Source organism: Candoia aspera, chromosome 1, assembly GCF_035149785.1.
Source record: "Candoia aspera isolate rCanAsp1 chromosome 1, rCanAsp1.hap2, whole genome shotgun sequence".
Taxonomy (NCBI): domain Eukaryota; kingdom Metazoa; phylum Chordata; class Lepidosauria; order Squamata; family Boidae; genus Candoia; species Candoia aspera.
Genome location: NC_086153.1, coordinates 167794515 through 167816974, shown reverse-complemented (window position 1 = coordinate 167816974; position 22460 = coordinate 167794515). Strand labels below are relative to the sequence as shown.

Here is a 22460-nt window from a genome sequence, read left to right as displayed (position 1 = left end):
GGCAGATACATGAGTTCCATTTACTTTTCTTTTGCTCCCATTCCCATCAACCACTTTGACCCTTTTTTCAACTTCTCATAGAATCAGATTTGGAAGATGCTATTTAGACCAACTCTCTTCTTAATACAGTAATCCAAATGGAAGCGTTCTTTCCTGTTTTTATTTCTCTGAATCCAATTTTCTACTTGTCCCATTTTCCAGCTCTCCATTCCTATTTGCCAAAATCTTCTCTTTTCTCTACTCCATTATATACTTGACTATCTTATCCAATATATGGCTGGACTAGGCAAAGAACAGCAAACCTCTCCTTGCCAAAATATTACATGATACAACCCAAGTCAATGACTTCAGGGGCCCAGGGAAAGGTATATCAGGTGTTTTTCTCTTGACCTCGCACTTAGACAATTTGTGGGAATTTTCATCTTTGTAATTTAAGCTGATACTTTAAAAGTTCAGAAGATACTAACTTTTGCAAAATGAAAACCAACATTATAACCTAGCAGTCAAAAGAAGTAATTATATCCAGAGAGAGCCAGTTTGGTATAGTGCAGCCTTTCTCAACCTTTTGGCCCTGGAGGAACCCTTAAAATATTTTTCAGGCCTTGGGGAACCCCTGCACATTCAGACTCAAATATAAGCCAGAGTTACAAAATTATTATATTCGTTTCATGTGTAGGCCTATATACAGTATAGGCATTAATAGTGTTCTTAAACTAAAAATAAAGATGAAACTTACCTCTTTAATGTGAAGTTGCCCAAATTTGAAATAATTTTTTAAATAAATCATGATCTCCCAGGGAACCCCTGGTGACCTCTCATGGAACTCTGGTTGAGAAACCCTGGTGTAGTGGTTAAGGTGCTGGGCTAGAAAGCAGGAGACTCTTGAGTTTGAGGCCTCCTTTGGACATGAAAGCCAGCTGGGTGACTTTGGGCCAGTCACTGTCTGCCCAACCCACCTCATAGGGTTGCTGCGTGGAAAATAGGAGATAGGAGTATTAGGTACGTTCACCACCTTGAGTTGACCAAACATATATTAAAAAGGGCAGAATAAAAATATCATAATCGTCGTCAGCCCCCCAAAATGGAAGCTATTCTGAATGTTAAGCACATATGTGTCACTTGCGAGATGGGCAGTGCAGAAATGTGAGAAATAAATAAATAAATAAGTAAGTAAGTAAGTAAGTAAGTAAGTAAGTAAGTCCTATACAGAAAAATAGTAAACCATCTACAGCATACATTGAGGATTTTTTATACCAAAGACAAAGCATAGAAAATTCGTAAAATAGCCAAAATGGGGGTGGAAGGCAAGGGGTGAGGGGGAAGTTTCAAAACTTCACGACAAGCAGGACCACCTGGCCTCTGATTGTTGTCTATGGACCTCTGATTAGGTCAGCTTTAAAAGCTTATGATTGGCTTCAGCAATTACCAAACAACCCAGAGAACCCTCTTTCAGACTTCTAGAGCGGTGTGACAAATTGAAGCTGACTGCTGCAGGAGGAATATCGACTTCCCATTTCTAAATAGGGGATCATTAGTCAAGAAAAGCATCTTTTAATTACTCCCAGGAAAGAGAAAAAAGCAAATCTTTTAGTATGGATTGTACAACAGCTGACATTTTTTCCAAGTATATTCAATATTAAATTTAAAGTCTATGGAGTATGTGCCCTTAAATCTTTCTTCTGTAATGCAGGTCAGATTAAAGTTGATCAATGTTATGACAATTAAATAAATTGGGGTTCAAATCCAGATTTTTTTTCCTGTCATGTTATTGATACAGTTTAAGCAGATATCCACAGCATTGATTTTGACTTGTGTGGCAATGAAATGGTGTCTGATGAGCAGGTGCAGTCAGACAGAAATCTCCTTGATCAAAAATATAGCACTTTTGGAGAGTTAACAGGAATTGACACAAGATTTGATGCATGTGTGCTTCTTCCTACTGATCTGGAACTAGCTTGGTTGTATGATTTGAGGGACATTTCAGGTTATGCTTTCTGCATACAAATGATGCTTGTATTTTTGGCAATGTCCAAATTGCTGTCTTTTCCAAAAGGAAGCAATATATGAGTGTGATTTAAATGTTTGCCCTTCTGGAGCTGACTGAGTTCATATACTGTATGTATAAATTATTATGTTTCAGCAGAAAACTAGTAGCAATTCACTCCAGTATCTTGAGGTAGGGTACAGCAGTTACATTTCTTCCCTTCCTTTTTTCATATTTACTAAAGCAAAACATTGGGAAAAAAGCATAATAAAAAACAAAATTAAAAAGAGAAAATATATAGAAGCAATGAAAAACATACATAGTACTATATATATGTCAGACTCCACAATCAAATGATTGCTGAATCGTCTGATTGTGTTCATCTGCAATGATGAGTCAACACACAGCGAGCCAGAGTTAGAGAGAGCCCAACAGGGTTCTGCGAATTAAAGGTAAAGTTTGGGAGGACCCAAAACAACTGGTATGTTTCCTGACTCATATAAGTGGGTTCAAGGAAGGATTCAGGGAGTCCTTCCCCAGTGATGAAGCCAAAGTGAGGTACGTGTCAGCCCACCTGGAGTCTGAGGCATCTGACTGGATGGTAGGCCTACACGATGCCGGCACCCCAGAACTTGGGGATTCCAATGAGTTCATGACTGCCCTAAGAGAGAGGTTCGAGGACCTGCTGGCCAAGATCAAAGCCAAAACCAACCTGCAATACATCAAGCAGGGAATGAGATCATTATCCGAATATGCCATGGAATTTAAAAGTCTAGCAGGGAGACTGATCGAGTGGCTTGAGTCCTTAAAAGTACAGTATTTCCAGATGGGGTTGCAGCCCGACATTTTAGAGGGGTGCCTGTCATGAGTACTGATGGTGAGCAGGAGGGGGCCCCTATCCAGGGGGGAAAACGCATGCGTAGTACTGAGGAGTTAAGCAGCCATTCAAAGACACGGAACAGACCCGCCTTGACTTTTGGGGTTTATCTGTCTGGGTTTTTCCCCCGCTTCTTCAGTTTGCTAGGATTTTCTGTCTAATGTAGCAGTAATAAACACTAGAGACTTATTCCTTGTCTCAGCGTGGTTCCTGGCTGTTAGGACAGTGCCTGTCAAGAGGGGACCCGGAAAAGCTGAAAGAGTGGATCTGCTTGGCAGGTATGGTGGAGAACAGTAAGATTCTCCTGAAAAAGCAGCGACATCTACAACCGACTCTGAGGAAATTGGCCCAGGCAGGGAGCACTGGAGTAAAGCCGACCTCATGGAAGCTTTGGGAAGAGGAAAGAGATCGCCGCCTGAAAGAGGGGTTCTGTTTTAAGTACGGAAGAGAGGGGCACCGGGTGACCAAGGGCCTGCGCACCACAGCAACCCCTTCTCCTAAGCCGGGACCCAAACCTAGCAAGTCACCATCCACCAAACGCAAAGCCACTGTCACCAGTGGGAAGGTAAAGCTGGAAGGAGAGACCTTGGCCTCAGAAGGGGATTCAACCAAGGAACCCCCTTGCTGGTGGGAAACAGGCCACACCTGTCTTGAAGGGCACCAAAAATATAAATATATATATTTATAATTGTAAGGAAAGATACAACATTTTCAATATTCATTTTCAATATTTATATCCAGTAGGACATTTGTACAGATAGTATTTATATAGTAGGCATTACTTTAATATTATAACTCAAAACGCAGACAAATGTGAATAAAACTATCTTTAACTAAAGGATTATTTAAGATTTTTTTGCTGCAGGGTTATTTTCCACACTTTGAAATATATTTGATTCAAGGATCCAATGTCTTTTAACCATCTTTCTCAATATTGGGAAAATAAGGGCCATGTGCATCTGTAGGGAGTACATTCTGTAGCCTGAGAGCCACGCAGGAGAAGGCCTTTCCCACATACTAGCAAAAGAGATCTTCAAAAGGGCCTCTTCTGCTGATCTAAGTAGCCAAGCAAGTTCCTAGTGCAAGAGGCAGTTCTGCAGATAGTCAGGCCTCAAGCTATTAAGGACTTGAACGCATTGAATTGGGCCCAGTAAAGGGAAATGATAGCCAGTATAGATCTTTCAATACAAACATCATATAATTCCTGTACCCTGCAACAGTCAGCAAGCTAGCTGCCAAATTTTGCTTTTGGTTAATGAAACGTAATTCCCATAGACTATAGCCACCCTCCAACCCTAATCTGCTGCAACAATCAGCAGGTGAGACTGCAAGCAACATGGACAGGGACTGAAGCATTGTTGTGATCTGTCAGATGTGAGAATTTCCTACACCAGGCAGCTGAAACTCTCCAGGAAGGGCAGAGAAACAAAACACCAGAGAACAGGAACAGCTTCCTTTAGCAGAGGTAATCATGCAGAAGTGTGTGATCCAAAGAAGCCCAGAACCAAATTTGCAGCCAAGGATTGAGGCCAAGAAAACAGAAGATAAAGTGGGGAGGCCATCATAATTTCACAGAAAAGTACAACAGTAGTGCTCCCACTGAAAACATCAAATGTCTCAACACCAATAGTATATGGAAAATAAACAGAAAGAACCAGAGATCCTAACTAGGAAGATAATGATGCCTGTGATGTGTTAGATATTGTTGAAACCTGGGGGGAATAATACTTACGATTGGCACCCAGCACTGGAAGACTACAATTTATTCAAAAGGAACAAGAGTAAGAGAAAGAGTGGGGCTGTTGCATTGTATGTAAAGAAAATATATACTTGCATAGTAAGTCAGGAATCACAGCATGGAGATCCTGTTGGAACTATTTGCATAAGAATAGAAGGAGAGAGAAATATTATAGATACCTGAGCAGACAGAGATATGGATGAGGTCTTTCTGCATCAGGTGACCAGTCTTTCAAAGGAACACTGAATAGTGATAATGCCGAAGTTCCGTTAGCCGAGAGTCAGAGGTCCAACAAATTATTGTCCTCTCTCATTGAGAATTTCATTTATCAGATGAAAGAAAGAACAAGAGTCTGCTGTCCTAGACCTAATTCTCACCAACATGGAGGAATAGGTTGAAGAAGTGAAAGTGATTGGCCTAAGAAGGAAAAATTGGAGAAATCTACAGAGACCAGTGTTTATACATGCAGAGCTATCTAAAATGTTGAAGAGAAAAAAGGGCATGTTTAGAAAATGTAAGGAGTGGCATATAGCTAAAGAAGAATAGAAGGTACGAAACTATTGGAACTTTGTCAGAAAAAAGAAAGTTCAGATTATTTATTTATTTAAAAGCCTTCTATGGGCAACTCACAGAAACAGCAATAAAAACAGAAACCAGCATCAGAAACTCCCGGTGCCCCCCAAAACACACATTCCTCCAGTCAGCAAGATTTAGACTGACCAGGCTCCAGATTCACCCTAACCCAAAGCTTGGGGGAAGAGCCAGCTCTTCAAGACTTTCTGGAAAGCTGGGAGGGTAGGGGACTGCCAGCTTATGGGGGAAGGTGTTCCACAGGCCACAGATTGACCTGAGGGTTGTAAGAGGGTTGTAAGGATTATTTGGATATGTTAGGAAAGCTGAAGAGGGTGTAGGTCTGTTATGAGGAGAAAGTATTGGTGATTATGGGTAGGCAAAACTTAACTAGTATTTTGTGTCTGCTTTCCCTTGGGAGGGAAGTGGAGCCACTGAGGGAAGGAGGAAACTGCAGCTTAGGGTAAGAGAGATGGGTGTAATTTGCTCATTCTCTTTGTGTTTCTAAGTGTCAAAAAGTTGTTTCCATGGGCTTTGCTTTGCTTTGTCAAAATTGGCACCCACCATGGAGCTCAGATACCTTCTTGTAAGGTAGTCCTCGCTTAACATATACAGCACTTGTTCAGCAACCATTCAAAGATACAACAGTGCTGAACAAGAGGGACTTATGACGGGTTCTCATAGTTGCAGCTGTCACAGTGTCCCCACAGTCACGTGATTGCAATTCAGGCACTCAGACCAGCTCGCAATTAGGATGTCACAGCGTCCTGCAGTCACATGATCGTCATTTGCAACCTTCACTGCCAGCTTCTGACAAGCAAAGTCAATGGTGAAGCCTGCAAGAGGTCGCAAATGGTGATCAAGTTACCACGGGACCCTGCAACCATGTGGGATTCACCTAATGACGGCAACTGGGACTGCCAGAACTGCCATCGTAAGTTGGCACGGTCATGTGACGTTGGGCCGTACAACCATGTCACTTAGCAACAGAGTTCCTGGTCTCAATTATTGTTGGTGAGGACTGCCTGTAACTATACTTTTAAAGCATTGGAATACAATATGTAATGCAATTCCAGTGAAAAATTACATTGGGTTCTTAGAAATTGACATAGTGGCAAATTGTTTCTAACATTTTGTGAGGGAAGGGAGTGCTGTCATATTTGCATAATTAATTTCTATGTGGGTTTTTAAATGTGTGTGTGTATTTAATATATGTATCTGTTTATATTTATATGATGTGTGTGTGTGTATAGATATAGATATATAGTTAAGTGACTATTATCTTTGAATAATCTTAAATCCAAAATAATTGATCTGGTTGTTACCTTATAGGATTTTAATTTTTATATTGACATTCTGATTGTTCATCCAATTTTGAAAAGATAGTAAGGTGTCTAGGTAATGTCCTAACATGGTGACTTTAATGAACCTCCATCACACTTCAAGTTAGTTTTGAAAGGATTGGTAGGGATAGATATGTGCTTCTCTTTAAAATGAGCCATGAACAGTTTGGCCATCTTAACCACATTATGGTTGCTCCCTTTATCTGCCAGTGGTATTTCTTTGCAATAGTTGTTAGAGATCAGTCAGCTGATCCTTGCAGCCTCTGTAGCACTCAGGAAGCAGCAGCAAAAACCCTAATCAGATGCTCATTCTGATTTCTGATTCCCACAAGAATGGGTTCTGCATGTGCACAGAGCTTCTAAACCTATAACGTTTTGGAGCTTAGAGTCTTTGCTGGGATCCCTTTACAACATATCACACATGCCCTTTGTCTCTCCTCAGTTCTCCTCAGAATAACACAACAGCAGCAGGTTGGCTAGAGATTTCCAGAGCACACATAATATACAGGTGCATTCTCATTCTTTCTCTCTTTCTGTTCATACATCTCTTTTCTATTCATTTGCATTATTTCTTGGGGGTGGGATGAGAGGCATGAATTGACACTGGCCACCTTCTGCAAGTATCATTATTGTGTTGTATTCTTTTGTTCAGTAGACACAAAATCTAGAAAAGGGCATATGTTAGACAATTTGGCAAGCTTTGATAAAGAAATTGCTGTTCCCAATTTAGAGCAACACATTGGAAGCCCTTTGGATAAAACATTGCAACATACTAAATAGAGAAGTTGCATTACTGTATATTTGGGAGCAGCCATTAAAAATGGCTGATACCATGCCACTAATGTTCCTACCAGCTGGAGATCAGAACTTTTGCTACTCTCAGGTTCTGACAGTGTCAACAAGTTCTTAGAATAAAGCCACTCAGAGTTGGTTTGATTGAAGTGGCATGTAAGATAAATAAGTAAATGCTACTGAAACCAATGAGATTCCACTGACACCAGACAGGTCTGTAAGAAACATGGGCCAAATCTGAAAGTGATCAAAAAGAAGAAAACGGCCAATCATGATCATTCTCTGTAAAAATAATGGTGATGAAGACAAAGCTCAAACACAAGACCACAACAGTTATTAACTCTTGTACCCATATTACTCAGTTCTCCCATATAAGTACTTAATCCTAAACATGCATACATGTTGTTTATTACTTGTAGTCCTTGCTTAGCTACCACAATTGGGACCAGCAACTTGGTTGCTAAGTGGAAAATCATGTGAGTGCGACAGGCTTACAATGTTACTTCCCATTTGGTCATTAAGTTAAGCACCCCAGTCACTAAGCAAAACATCACATGACTGTGACTTATGATTTTACTTCCATGTTCTCTATTAATTGTTGCAAGCCAGTTGTGAACCATGCAAATGGCAATCACATGACCATGGGATGCTGCAACGGTCGTAAACACATGCTAGTTGCAAAGCACCCAAATGGCAATCGCATGACCACAGGACACTGCAACAGTTGTAAATGCAAGGATTGGTTGCAAAGCTTTTTAAACACTGTCATAACTATGGTTGCTAAATGAGGCAGCTGATAAATGAGGACTACCTGTATAGCTGTTGTTATGTTTTTTTCTAGTTTTGTACACTGCCCAGTCCATTGGAGATGGGCAGCCAATAAATTTAAATAAATAAAATTATAGTAATAATAATCGTCGCAGACTCCTTGGAATAATATAACTTTTGGTCTCCCATACAAAACTTAACAAGGCCCAACCTGCCTAGCTTCTAAGACCAGGCAAAGTGAGCCAGATGCTGACACTCTATAGTATAAGGAGCACCATAGCATATGAGCTGTTAGTTAAATATCAAGAGTATCACATCCACAGATAAGACATTAAGATAAAGAGAAAAGAAATAAATGACTGGAATGAGTGGATATTTTATTATAGGAATGTGAGATGAAAAGGGACTTGAAATGATAATGCTAGGTGAGATGAGAGAGAAAATCATGGATTCAAAAGAATGTGTGTGCTTTTGTAGGGTCTGACTTACATTCAGTTTTTGGGGGCAAATTATTTCTCTCTTAGCCTCCCCAGTTTTCTTTGTTATGACATGCATATTTATAACTGGCTACATGTACTACATCAACCATTTTGTGAGTGGAAATCTCAAAATGGCAGTCATTTTGTGATGATTTCCATGACACTTCCTCAAAAGTTCAGATGTTATCAAACAATCTAAAAGGCTTGGAGAACCTGAAGCATGTTTGGCTGGAAAACCACAGCAACCACGTCATTCATAGACAGGCAGTCCTTTGCAGTCCAGCCTTCATTCCAGTAACCAAGTGATGCAGTGCTGTCAATTTGAAGAGAGGACTCCATACTTCAGTAAAATGCTATTGCTGGTATACAGAAGTTCTTTTTGAAGAAGGCACAGTCTCTTTAACTACCCAGATCTGTAGACTCAAGTCCTCCTTGATGCTACTGAGTGGGCCACATTTGAGACCAAACTATGCCAGAAACAAATGCTAAACCCTTCTAAGGTTGGACTTGCATATCTGTATTCTAATTAGGAATAGTGACTGGGGCATACTAGCAAAACACAGAGTAGCTCAGATGTACGTAGTTGCATGGTAATCTTTTGTTGCCTTGTTAGATCATCGGTGGTGTAGTCATGTTAGTCTTGAATTTCTGGCATAAGGCTGTAAGTACCGTTACAGATATAGCCTCTAGGAATGGTAATACCTATATATCCATTGTTGTCAGACTTTATTATTTCTTACCATCTTTGCCTGATGAGGTCAGTGTTCTGTCCCTTCTGAATGCTCATTCATGCTTGACACCTTACCCAGTTGTATGGGGGTGTGGGGGAGAACCTTAACAAAAATACTTTGTGATGGGCTGACCAGAACCCATCTGCAATTGGGTGGCATCTGCTCCCCACATGTCACTTCCCTCATTAACAAGCAATTGAATTAATTAAATGCTACTCAGAACACGCATAACAAGCTACCGGCAGTGTCCAAATTAGCACTGATAATCAAGGATGATTTCCTTTATTATCCTGCTAAGTGGTGTGCAGCTTCTGATCTCCCTGTCTGCCCTCATCTATTTACATACCTCTAGCTTCTGCCTTTAGAAGCTGAGGTTATCTTACCTAGTTAATTTGCCACAATCATCAAGCATGGCGGATTGATATTCCTGCTTCTGCTGAAGCAAACCCACAGCCTCTCCCCCTTCTCCATGCCTGGTCCTTTGTATCACAAGCTCACTGATAAATTAAAAGCCACCCCTGTGGTCTCTCAAGTGAGTAATAGAGGCAGAAATTTCATTTTGCAACTGGCTGATTTAATGATCCAAAGGGTAATTAATGGCCTGATTATCTTAATGTTAAATATGTCCGGCAGCAATTACTGTGACCTCCCGCTTGTCAAGGTCCGGGCTGTGCTCTTCTTTCAATTAAGTTCTCTGGGGTTTAATGGTATGAATAAACTCTTCTGATTCTATCATTTTGGACTCTGAGATATAAGCGAGCTAGGGGCTCGTTTGGAGTTTTAATCAGCCCGTCTTCTACTTGAGCGATCAGCATTAACAATTATAACAAGGACAGTTTAACTTTCTTCCCACCCACCCCCACGCACACCCCCATTCCCTTTATCTTATTTTTTAAGTGCTCCAAGGGAATTCTGTTGGCTGCAGCTATAGCTTTGCTAGCCTCATCTCCCCATATATAAATTATCATGTGAATGTTGCTGTTTTTCTGTTTGACAGGCTAAATTAATTGGCAGCAGCAAACGAAAATGACAGTGTCACTAATTACAACTCAAAGTAAATTTTTGTCACTGTGGCATGCTTGTCAGTGGGCATGCCCCAGCCCTTGCTGTGGCCAGGGTTTGTTGACATTTTCCATTTCAGTTTTCACATCTTATTGGAGAATATGATTGTATATGATAGCATTAACGGACCAAGATGTACCTTTGGGTTTTCCAGACATCCAATTTGTGTGCAAGCATGACATTTAGTACCAATAAAGTTTAGACAGCTGTGCTTCCATGGATCAAACAGCTGCTGTGGGACCCAGATTTTACATAGGATATTTTAGCAAGTTCAGTTAGTTAAGGAGCCTTCTTAATTTACACTGAGTATTGTAATTCTGTCTCTCACATGGCTGAGCTATCCTCATTAACTTGTCTTTGAGTATATTATAGCAAATAGCTTATTAGTAAATATGAAGATGAAGATTAGAATAAGCTCACATTTAAGGTCATTGTAATGTGGTATCTTATTACTTTCCAGTAAATCATAGCCTTCTAGATATCACACTGCAGTGGAGTGCTTTCATCATCCCAGTCAGGATGACATAAAGCTGGTATGCCTTCTTCAGTACACTTAGGTGAATGAAGTTAAACAAATAATTTTTTCAGGCCTTCCATATCTACAATATAGGCTACATATTTTGAACCTTATTACAAGGGTAATATGGTTCAAAAATGTAACCATGTTTGGCTGTTACTCCAGATTCAATAGTTATGAAAAGGTTATCTCAGGTGTTTATCTATTCAGCTTTAAAGGGCAAAGGTTTGACTTACTTCAAATCCCTATGTAAGCATCATGTTCCATCATGAGTTTCACAACTCATCTTCTACTTATTTTACCTGCCTCATCCTTTACTTCTAGTCTATGTATGGTTCTGCTTTTGACTGTCTTGCTCCTCTCTCTGCTTAGAGAAGTTCAGCCAATGACATCCAGGGGTGTCATTGCCATTATTGGTATATTAGAATATAGATTAGCCAATATTGTTTTAATTAATACTATTTTACTTCCCATCTTACAATTTACTGCTGCAGATTGGCAGAAATGCACAGTTCTATGTGCCCTTTATTTGTTGCTATAAAATAACAGTTAGTCATTCAGCAAACAAACCTCAGTGGATCCTTTTTCTCCATCTTGGGTTCCCAAATGTTGTAAACATCAAGCAATTTCAGTGGGTGAACTGTGTCCATTGAAACATTTTTCCTCGACATGCAACTCAGGATAAGGGAAGTGAGGAAACAAGCCACATTTCTGCCTTTTGAATTCCGTCTTATTCTCCTAGGATTGCTTCTTCTTGACAAGAAGGAAGTGGCAGCTCAAATGACAGCTGGTATTTATCAAGCATACCTGGCATGGGGTAGCAGTTGGGACAGAAAACCAAGTATCTTTTGTCTGAGAAACTAATCCAAAACTTGGAAAATAATAGAAAATGGTGCTGAGGGCATAGCACTTTTATCAAAGTGTTGTATGGGTAGTCAATGTGTAATATACTGTAGGTAGTATTAGCTAATCACCAATATTCTATCAGTTACATTTCAAAAGTATCTAATACTGAAATAATTGGAATGGGTTTGGGTGCAAAAGGCAGTAATTGAAACTGAGTCAAAATGTATGTTTATGTACTGAATGAAGTAGAGGGAAGAGGGAATGGCCTTGAAAGAGAGGAATGAATGTAGAGGGCAAAAGGAATGGTCTTGAAGGAGAGGAGGAAGAGCTGCTACCAAGACAACAGTCAGATAAAAGCGGCCTGAGCCCAGCCTAAGAAAGTAACATGAATAAATGTCTCATACAAGCTGCTCCCTAGTTCACACAAAGATAGAGGGAGGGAGGGAGGGAGGGAGGGAGAAGCACATTCAGGGTTTTGAAGAGGACTAAGAGATGTCTAGAGCACCGCTGGAGGAAGACAGAGACCGAATCCGACTGAACACTGGTTAGAGCCACTATTAAGGCCTACCTGGTGGCGATAAAAGCGGTGAAGCATCAATACTTCTCCGCTCTTATTGCGTCTGCAGAATGCCGCCCAACGGCCCTATTTAAAATCACTCAATTCCTTTTGGGGAAGGTGGGTGCAGTGACCCACCTACAGGGCCATTCAGAGGAGTTCTCGCAGCATCTGCAAGACAAAATCTCTCGGATCTGCTCTACGCTAGACTCCAAGCATGAGGCAGGGTCTGTGGAGATACCAAGGGATCGTACTTACCATGTTATCTGGGAACAGTTTGATCCTGTTGGACCCGAGGAAGTGGACAGGATCCTCCAGACAGTAAATACCACCACTTGCCAATTAAATCCATGTCCCTCCTAGCTGGTGAAAGAAGCTCGGGAGGTGACATGTGGTTGGGTCCAGGCGATGGTTAATACATCCTTGAGGGAGGGGGTGTTTCCAGCTGCCTTTAAGGAGGCACTGGTACAACCCCTCCTCAAGAAACCATTGTTGGACCCTACTGTACTGGATAATTTTCGTCCAGTCTCCCACCTCCCCTTTTTGGGGAAAGTGGTTGAGAAAGTGGTGGCATTACAACTCCAGAAGATTCTGGAGGAAACGGATTATCTAGACCCCTTTCAGTCAGGTTTCAGGCCAGGATATGGGACAGAAACGGCATTGGTCGCACTTATGGATGATCTCTGGCGGGAGCGGGATGGGGGTAGTGCATCCATCCTGGCTCTTCTTGACCTCTCAGCAGCTTTCAATACCATCGACCACGGTATCCTTTTGGGTCGGCTCAGGGAGTTGGGGGTGGGCGGCGTAGTTTTGCGCTGGTTCACCTCCTTCCTCCAGGGCCGGTCCCAGTCAGTGGTGATAGGAGGGGAGAGATCCGACCCTCGAACTCTCCTTTGTGGGGTGCTGCAGGGCTCGGTCCTCTCTCCTCTCCTATTTAACATCTACATGAAACCGCTGGGCGAGATCATCCGTCACCACGGGATGAGGTATCATCACTATGCTGATGATGATCAATTGTATATCTCCATCCCGGGTGAGGTAAGTGATGCTGTGACTGCCCTCTCTCGGTGCCTGGGGGCTGTAGGGGTCTGGATGGGGAACAACAGGCTTCAGCTGAACCCTGGTAAGACGAAGTGGCTGTGGATTAAGGGTTCCTCCGTATCCAGGACTTTGTCAGCTTTAGTTCTGGATGGGGTTGCACTGCCCCAGATAGACCCGGTGCGTAACCTGGGGGTCCTCATGGACTCACGGCTCCTGCTGGAAGAGCAGGTGGCAGCCGTGGCCAGAATGGCCTTTGCACAGCTTCGTGCTGTGCACCAGTTGTGCCCTTTCCTGGATCAGGAAGCCCTTCGGATGGTCACTCATGTCCTTGTTATCTCCCATATAGACTGTAGACTACTGCAATGCACTCTACATGGGGCTACCCTTGAAGAGTATCTGGAAGCTTCAGCTGGTCCAGAATGCGGCTGTGCGGGCTATTTTTGGCGCCCCTAGAAGGGCGCACATAACACCTTTGCTACATGAGCTGCATTGGATACCAGTTGGCTTCCAGGTCCAATTCAAGGTGTTGGTTATCACCTTTAAAGCCCTACATGGCATGGGACTGAGTTACCTGAGGGACCGCCTCTTCCCCGTATCATCAGCCCGTCCCACCCGCTCATGCAGAGAGGGCATGCTGCGGACCCCGTCAATAAGAGAATTCCATCTGGCGGGGTCCAGGAGGCGGGCCTTCTCGGCAGTGGCGCTCACCCTTTGGAACATCTTGCCCCCGGAAGTAAAATTAGCCCCATCTCTTTTAGCCTTCCGGAGGAAGTTGAAGACCTGGCTCTGCCACCGGGCTTGGGGCAGGGAGGAGAATCGACATACTTGGGGTTGGCTGGTGCCTTGAAGTGCCCCTCCTACGTGATGGTTGAAGAGATCATAGCCATCTGGATTTTATGAGCTGGGGTAGTCAAGAAATTGTTTTGGTTTTTAATGGGATTTTATTGGAATTTTATTGTATTTTTATTTGAGTTTTTATTGTATATTTATTCTGTGTTGTAAACCGCCCAGAGCCCCTCCGGTCGGAGGAGATGGGCAGTGACAAATTTGATATAGATAGATAGATAGATAGATAGATAGATAGATAGATAGATAGATAGATAGATAGATAGATAGATAGATAGATAGATATGGTTGGCGCCATGTTGCACTGGTGACTTGATAGTTATTGGTTTAGGTACAAGTATACTTGCATTGTAAATACAATATTATATACAAAGGAACATACTGATAAAAAGCTGGTGAGATGATCTATCCAAGTGCAAGCCTGAAATCCACTGGCACCATCAGCATCTGAAGTCATGTAGCATCTCTGCAATTATGGGGACTTGTTTGCCCTAAGAGGCAGTTTGAATCACTGGATTTTCAGCTTGCATTTGAGGTGATACTGAATTACTTGACAGACTCTTCATGGTCCTCATTGATTTTTGGCATTCTGAATTGATTAGCGCTCTTGACAAGGCAGACACCATGGTATCTCTCCCTAAATAGTTCCACATTAGCTCTCATTTGTCTAGAGAGCTAACAGAGATGAAGCAGTTAGTGTAATGGACACAACACAAATATCACACAATATTTTTAACCAAATATATATTTAACCAAATATATATTTGACCAAATATAACTTAGAGCTTTGAAAACATATGAAAACATAGCATAGAGCTTTGAAAATATGTGGCATGGCATCTCCATCCCCCTTCTCTGGCCTCAGTGGGGCTCCCTTTTTGGCCAACATTGTATTAGTAGCAAGCTATCCAGCAAGGTTATTCATGGTATTCAGTAAGCTTTCTGGCAATAGTGGTCTAGAGCCAGCTATATATTTGGATGTCATATTGAGGAAAAAGTTGCAAATATCTGGATGCTTTCTTAGTAACAAATCTATACCAGAAGCTCCCTTAGTTGCTTGGATTAGATTCTCTTAATTTGGGCCAATCCATTCTAAAGTTTGTCTTCTTGACAGTCCATTGCCCATCTTCCTGCTAAAAGTCAAAAGATTCAGCATGATCATTATTATCTTTGTTAAAGTAATATCTACCATCCACCTTGAAGGAAACTGTTGATAGGCTCTTTTAAAGACCAACATTAAGAACCAATTGACTAGGAAACTTTTGACTACTTCCTAATGCAAGTGCTAATTTGGCACAAGTGCTTAAAAAAATTATGGTTTATACTTTTGGATTAAGTTGTTTACCTAGATCCATTTCAACTGTTTTCAAAACCAGCTTTAGCTATCCCGAAATAAAAATAAAAAGAGAAAGTGATCCTATTGATTTTTCTAGATTACTCATTGGTTTTTCACATCATTCTCTGTATCTCCTTAGAAGACTGAAGGTGAGAAGGAATATGGCTTTTCAGTTGCCATAGCCTTTCCTGGATTTCTAGGAGCCAGATGAGTGTCTTACATTGGCTTCAGTTGATACACAGTCTATGGCACTAGTGGAAATTAATTGCAGTACAGTACAGTGATATGCTTTCTGTGGGATTGCCTTTGAAGACAATTGGAAACCTCAGCTAGTGCAGAATATGGAGATTTTCCTACTCTGGACCAATATTTGCCATGATTAAGGATTAAGGCAAGCATATCTTACAGTCACTCTTAAAGCAACAGCAGCATTTTTTAGGCTTGCATGAAAATCTGAAAAAAATATGCATGCTTTAATTAATAGTGGAGAGGTGCTGTGCTTGCATGAGATATGAACTCAACGTATTCAAACTACACACTATCCTAATACATATAGTTACCTCAGAACCATAAAAAGCAGTGTTCTATGGATGAATGGGAAACAGTTTAAGAATATTTTGGGTTTTTTCTGCTTAAATCCACTGAAACAACAACAAGGATTTAGGAAAATGGATATAAAACGTTTAGTGGCAAAAGCAAGAGAACTTGAACATGCAGCATTGTCGGAGGAATCACCTAATGTTAGCTTATTGCGGGTTTCACAGACTCCACCAACATTCCTACTGCTGAGAGGGAGAAGTAGAAAAGAGCAAGAAACACCAGAAAGTTTTATGACTGGAGAGCCCTTATAAAATCACTCATTGTGATTAAAACCTAGAGTAGGCAGGCACAAAACTACATAATTTCCTTCCTTTCCATATACCACTTTTTTCCTTATATACTGTAGACAGCTTGTAAAATTACATTTCTGGGTTACTTTAAATAATTGATGAACCCTTGGGGGGATTGAGTCCAATCGAGTCCACTTTTGGAGATAATCCTTCAAATCAAAGATCTATCATATCTTTCAGCTGAATGATATCAGTCCAATATTGTTATAGGGTTCTGGATTTTAAAAGTGTGCAAAAGTTTTTAAGTTTTAAACAAGTTCTGTCCCTTATAAATGTTGTGAATTCAAAGCAGTCCCATTCCTGGGTTGAAATGGGCATTATGAGCAAAAAACAGGGTTATTTCAGGTTTGGAATATTTCTAGTAAGGTTGGAATAGCCTGTTTCAAACATGAACAGCTAGTCTGAGGAAAACATTTATAAACAATTTGGTGAAATCCTATAGATGTATGCAAAACCAATGCACTTCCCTTAGTATTTGTTTCTGGACAATGGGTTTTCCGGTCATGATCGGATAATTTCCAGTGGAGATTGTGATTGGCAGTCGCTATTCGGTTTGTTAACCTTTAACCCAGAGTCTTGTGGAATCTAGTGGATTCCTGTGTACTGTCAGAATCTTAAACTGCTCTGCAATAATGAGATGGAATGGTATTGCACAATTGCTTCCAAACAGCCAACTTTGCAGTAAAGCACAATGTAAGGGGCTAGAAGATAATTAAAACACAAGCAGTGCAAGTCTTAAAGCAGATAAGACCAGATATATGAGTGAGCCTATTATCCGGCCTATTTGTGTTAATGATGGCACAATGTTATTTTTTTCTGTCACTATTGCATCTTTATTTAGTCATCCTGTATTTTAGTAGCTAAAAATCTGTTACAGCTTGCTCACATAGGAAACATATTAACAATATATTATCTTCACTGCCTGCTATAAGTAGGCTTACTGTATCTAGGCTTTAAAAAACTGGATACCCACTAAATGGTAGCAAAGAGTTTTCCATAGTGTTTTAAGTGTAAACTTACTCTTGATCTTAAAGCATCCAGGAGTGCACTCATTTTGCAATATTCTCATAGCTGTTCCTTGGTAACCATTTTGAAAGGGAAGGTTAAAGTTCAGAAACTCTTTTCTTGCTAGCACAATTTTGAAGCCAATGATGTATACCTTTGGAAATCTCAGCCTAGTGCTTGCAGTGAATGGGGAATTTTAAATCTAGGAAAGCATACTGATTCATTAACCTTGCAGAACTTGTCTTTTACTGGCTAAGATGACACCAAATCTCTCAGAGCATTTTATTATGCAATACTGCATAAATAATACATGCCACGGAGAAACAGTTCGCAACTGATGTTCAGTAGAAGGTTAACTATTGGTAAATGGCATTGTATTCAGAAGTGGCTATATAGATTAAACTACTTTTAATATGTATAAAGTAAATAGAATAAACATTAGAAACAGGCAGTAGGAACTAATGTGATCTATGTTTTAGAGTGCTACAACTTTGAGGAATCAAGGATCTACAAATACTATTATAGATTGAACTCTGAATTTGCAGTATATTGGTAAATTGGTAATAGATCAAAACCATTATATATTGTATAGTATTTCCAGTGGGGTAACCATACAGTTGCTGTACTCATTTTTTTTTTCAACTTGCAAGTTATCTTTTATGAAAGCCACATTACTACACTGCTGTAGGACTTACTGTTGTAGAATTATATAATGATCTAAAAGATAAGCCACTGGTTAGATTATTAACTGTAACAATGACTAATTTATCTTGTATTTAGTGTAGTACTCTTGTTCAGCTCTGGTTTCATGCAGTAATGAAATGCACATGGCATTTCTCTTAGTTCAAATGGGTCCACTGCATTCGCTGCCACATATCCCTCCTAAACCTAGGATGCCACTCAGAGTAATGATAAGTAGAATTCTGTGGTAGGAGGAGCTAAAGGGAAAAGCAGATGGCTGAGAAATAGTAAAATCACAGTTAAATACCATTCCAATGAGGACAAAAAAGAAAAAGACAGCAGAAGAAGCTGATCTGGCTACACAAAAAGGTCAGTGAAGATCTGAAGATGAAAAAGGACACGTATAAGAAGATGAAAGGAAGGATAGATCACCAAGGAAAAGCACCAAGAAACAGTAATACAAATGTACACATGACATCAGGATTGGCAAAGGTTGTTAAAAACACCAAAAAAAAAAACGTTGTATGAGCTTCAATGGGGACAAAAAAAGCAAACAACTGCTTAGTTCAGTCTCTTCTATCAAGCATTTTATCAGGAAATTATGAAGAGCAAGATGAAGGGCAGGACTGAATCAAGACTGATAAAAAAATAGATAATATACTGTATATTTAATTTTTAAAAAATTAAGTCTCTTTTGAGTTGTGATGACTGGAACACTTGTGCATTCATTCAATTACGACTCATAAGCTTCTTCTTATAATCTGTTTCAATGATGCATAGCGTTCAGTACAGAGAAAAAGTTGCGAATGGGATTTCCCACGTGTTTCTACATTTTAAAATCACAGTAACTTCAATTTCCCCCCCACTGCCCTCTTAGGTATGTGTCCCCTCCTTCTCGTGCCAGCAGATGGTTGTAACGGTTCTTCACAGATGACCTTTGTGCGAAGAGCAGCTAGCCCAAACAAGATGATTCACACTCCAGCCATGCTCCCCCTCCCTGCTGGTCGACTCGCAGGTTGACACGGGTTGCTGCAAGATGGATGCGAGTCCGATAAGATGTTCTGTGAACATTTGATTAGGGGGCATGACATGAATTGAGCTTAAATCCTGGTGACTTTCTAGGCATGATAAAAAATAGTTTGCTATTGCCACCATCTCTGTTGGTGTTTTACTCTTCAGTCTAGTCAACAGCCTGGAATTACAGCAGTTCCCCATCCAAGTACAAACTGAAGCCAAACATGCTATGCTTAGCTTTCTGGATCAGCCAAGGTTTTAAATTGCTAGGGCTAAATGAATTACTGTACATACTAAGTATTTGAAGGAACTAGCTGAGGATCTGGTTAATCCATCTGGAGAACTAGTGACGTGCCAGACATTTGAGGAGGACAAATATTCCTTTCTTCAAAGGTAAGAAAAGAAGGATCTGGAGAACTACAGACCAGCTAATCTGACATGAATACCTGAGAAGATTTTTAGAGTAGATCAGAGAGATTAATCTATTAGCATCTTGAAAGTAATGGTAGTAATTACCAGAAGCGTGCAGCATGAGTTTGTCAAGAATAATTCTGGAAGAGAGAAATGAAACTTTCTTCTGATAGGAAATAAAAACCAAATGGACAGGTATAGTAGAATGGGGAATATATGTTTTGCTAATTAATACTTGTGAAAAAGAATGTTGAAATAGTATAGTTCTCTGCAAAAAAAACAGGGTTTGGTCTGATAATGAAGAAAAACATTAATGAAAAATAAAAGTGTGTACTCATGTTAAATTCCATTTGCATGTATCTATTTTTTAAATAGTGTTATAACCGTTATATGTGAGGGCACATTTTTAATTTGATTTCTCTTCCTTTTGGATACATTAAGGAAATATTTTATTCATATGATTTGTGAAGAATTATTTGGCATAATACAAATGTAATTTAATTCCAAAATATGTTTAAACACATCATCTGCTAAAGATCAGATCACAAAATGAATGAATACCTGTGAAATCTGGCTGCATACACAACGAGGGGTAGAGTCCACATTAAATTGGATAGCCTACTTATTTCCCTGGTGTTTTTTTCTCCAAATAATTACTTGTAAACTGGAAGAGTCAGAAGCAGAGTGAGCAAGAGGTACAAATGGCTGCAGACATTGTTTCTGAAATACATGGATGCCTTGAAGATGCCTTGGTTTGAGAGGGACTGTTTGTCAAATAATTTTTAGTGCCTAAATATGGCTTCTTTCTTTTTTCTTCTGACCAGCTGTTTCTTCTCTTTGTCTGATCTCCATCCATTTTTCTACTATCCACTCTTTCTTTCCTTGTTTTTTTTAACTTCTTCATTTTGTTTGCTGTTTCTCCTGAGAGAAGGGGATTGTGGTTATTCTAGGAGGTAGAACTTTCTAGCCCAAGATGCAGAGAATGCAAATATCCAGTTACCATTATGAAGCAACTGTGAGAAATGGAAGATGAATTTTCTGTTATTCTGTAGAAAATGTAGGAAGAGAGGGATGGTAGATTTGTAGCAAAGAGAATATAAATTGGGACATTTGTATTAACTGTGAGAGACTGTGAACTGTATTACATAGCTTCGGCTTTTATTTTACAATTAAGATTCAGTTCTAGCCAGGCCATGCTAAGTTTCTAGGAAGTTTCTAAGGAAAACCTGACAGAAGTAGGAAAATGCATGTGATAGTGCTTGAGAATGGTTTGTGACAGAAAAAATAGCCAGTGTGGGTGGGTGTGTATGTTTGTCTTTAGATATATATACACACACAGTGTACTCTCTTTTATAAATATACACACACACATACTGGCATTGCAAGTGGGCGGCATACAGGTTTAATACATACTACACTTGTTCTTAGCCAAAAGGCCAAGAAGTGATACTTTAATTAGTAATTGTTCAACTATTATAAATTAATTACTTTTGTCATGACCCTACACTTTCTGGGGGCTGTGGCTTCTGGCTGATGTATATACACACATATGTATATATATACGTGTTTACACATATGTCATATGCACACATTTACCAGGCATAGGCGGGGGAGCTGGAGTTGGGCAAGTCTAGGTTGACACAGTGAGAAAACTTTATTCTACACAGGACTTTTGTCTGGGTGATATGTATGTATGAGTGCACAAACACAGATGAAAGAAATAATGGTAAGTAAGCCACAGTATGTAACACTCTCTCCCTCTCTTGTCTACTCTTCTTTTGTGGGTGATAATCTTCAATTCAGAGTTATATTTTGGGTAAATATAGTTACATGCTGTGGCTTCCCACAATTTATCAAAGCCCATATATAAATTATGCATTTATTTCTTTTGCTTTTCTGTTCCTTATATAATTCATTACTCCTTCTCCCTTGCTGGCATGTACATAGTAAATGGCTCTACCTCTTTTTTTCTTAACTCCCAGCTTTTAATTCTAATTTTCTTACCAGTTTTATTGTTTTATTATTAGAAGTTTGTTGTTTTTACTACTTTGTTATCTATTCTGAAAATATACATTTATATTGAAGGAGTAGGATATAAACTTGCCCATCTGCTAGAAACTCTGATAATGAAAAGTGACAAAATATGCGTCATGGTTTTGCAATGTGAATTTCTTCACTTGTTCCCCCCTCCCCCACAGATACCTATGGATATAAATTATGTAAGTAATGAATTATACTTTTTTTCTCTCCAGTTGGCAATTACTTTTTTCCTCCCATCTCCAATGTTGTTTTTCTTTATCACCTTCCCATACCAACTCAACCATTCCAAATACATCATTAAAAACCCTTTCATAAATGTTCTACTCATTTTATGAACAGGATAATCTGTTGAAAATCTGACAGATTGCAGATAGTGTCCCACTAGTTTCCAGAGAGAAACTGGGATGCAATCTTTGGCCCCACCCTTTCCACTTTAGGTTTTGAAAGGAGGTCTTAGTGCAGATTAAACACATTTATTTGAGCATATTTATTTTGCCATCATCCTCATGATTGGGAACCCAGTCAGGAGCTGTGAACTGGGTTGGTTTATTAGGAAAAAAAAAATCATCATTGGACAATGTAAGTATTGAGATCTATCAACTTGTGCTGAGTAGAGAGGATGGCCTTGACAGAGAGAGGGAAGATCTGTTATTAAGGCAAATAAACAGACAAATGTGCCTTAAGCCCATATGAAGATATTTACAAAAACACCTAAGGCAGGTGCTCCCTAATTCACAAGAAGATAAAAGTGGGAGGAAAAGCACCCTCAGACCTGCAAGATTCTGTTACTATAGCCATTCTGTAAAAGTAGTTTTAGACCTATCTGGTGTCTGTTTCTTGATCTGGTCTATCTTGTAAGGCTGACACAACTTGTGCTTGGGTCTTGGGTGCAATCTGTCTATGTACCTCTCTCAAGATTGGAAAAGGAGTCAA

The 22460-nt window shown here is 40.0% G+C and overlaps 1 protein-coding gene and 1 pseudogene across 2 annotated transcripts in view; one reads left to right on the top strand and one right to left on the bottom strand.

Annotated features, from left to right (window-relative positions):
- The window catches only part of AGAP1 (ArfGAP with GTPase domain, ankyrin repeat and PH domain 1), a 471115-nt gene that overhangs the window by 404913 nt on the left and 43742 nt on the right, over nucleotides 1–22460 (top strand). The window lies entirely within an intron of this gene.
- LOC134488756 (U2 spliceosomal RNA) lies at nucleotides 20785–20935 on the bottom strand (annotated as a pseudogene).